Below are 1,615 nucleotides of genomic sequence, written 5' to 3' on the forward strand. Positions count from 1 at the left end.
TATGAAAATAAATTTCTTTATCTTATATATAAGAACTGTCAATATATTGACGAATCTGTATTTTTTGTTGCTCTTATTTATTAGTAAATGTTCATCAATATAGCAATCTTTTTTCGCGAAAACTTTATTTGTATAATTGCTTACTGCGCAGAAAAAATGTTGCACTGATTGTAAAGAACGAACCTTCCTCGGTTAATTCTTACTTATACACCGAAAATGAAGATTTAAGGCAAAATTAGAATCTTAAATGATATTGTGGGATTATTAAAATAAAATTTTTAACCAACACATATTTCAACTTTATTTTAAAATTACGTTTAAAATTGGATTGTTCTTAAATAGAGAAATGTAGTTATACAAAATAAAATCTAAAATTTTATATACAATGTAATATTATCTGTTCAAATCATGTATCTTACACGCAGAAATTTTTTTTTCATGCCAATAATTCTTAAAAAACGGCATTGGTTAATTATACAATATTTTTTAGAAAAACTATTTATGATGAAAATTTGAAATATAAATTTATTAGTTTTTATTTTTATATTCATACTATTAGTATGCTGTGCTTTCAAGATTTTTAAATCAGTTACATTTTTCTTATTTTTAAATTCCATAAGTTCTTCAGCTAAATAAATGGAAATTTTCAATGGATGGTCTATTTTCATGCAAAAAATGGGAAATAATTTTGTACTTAATATGTTTTGTGTTTCTTTATATGATATCCAAAAGCATGTTTATCAATCACAATATTAAATCTTAATTTTACAAAGTTAAAAGTAATGGTCTTAATAGATTTGACTCGATGTAGCCCAAAGGTATAAATTTATAATTTTGCAATGTTTGAAACTATTACAACATATGCTTTTATAGGTATTTTTTATAGCTTAAACATTTTTTTATCAGAATTAAAGCTTGAGTTTGACTTTCAAGTATATTTCTGAATTTGTTGTATAAACCTTTTCCCTCTCTGCCATATGTATATTATTTACTCATGCGTGCCACAAATTCAAATATTCCATGAGGATATTAGAAATTTTTACAGAAATCAGTAATAAAATGCTAAAAAGCAATTACACAAAAACCAAATGTAATTTTTAAAGAATTGAAGATATTAAATCAGCAGTGTTTTACACAAAAAAAAAATTCGTATGACTAAATATGACATGCCATCATTGATCGAAGCTTAAAAAATATGCTCTTCTTACCTCTTTATATAATTACTCACCCTTTTTTATTTTAAATTTTTGCATTCGTTCTACTTTATAGAACCTTTTCCCCTTAATATTCATATCAATATTAAACCTTCTAAATGTAAGTCACTTAAGAAATAAAAATCAAATTTCGCCGGATATATATTTTAAAAAAAGATAAAGGCTTCCAAAAGACTTGACCTATTCATTTTCGTGATCGAAATTGCACAAAATATAAAATAAATATTATATATAATCAAAATCTAAAAATTGAAGAATAGTGCTATGGTATTTTATACAATAAACACTTTTTAAAAGGCAATAGCAACATTTAAATACATTTAATGAAAGTTTTATAGAATCAATGAATAGAAAGGCGTGCTCATAGAATTCATAAATTTTTTACTAGCTTTAGAATATGT

The sequence above is a fragment of the Rhyacophila brunnea genome, unplaced genomic scaffold (assembly GCF_057557595.1).
Source record: "Rhyacophila brunnea isolate RB1 unplaced genomic scaffold, BYU_Rbru_1.0 scaffold_103, whole genome shotgun sequence".
Taxonomy (NCBI): domain Eukaryota; kingdom Metazoa; phylum Arthropoda; class Insecta; order Trichoptera; family Rhyacophilidae; genus Rhyacophila; species Rhyacophila brunnea.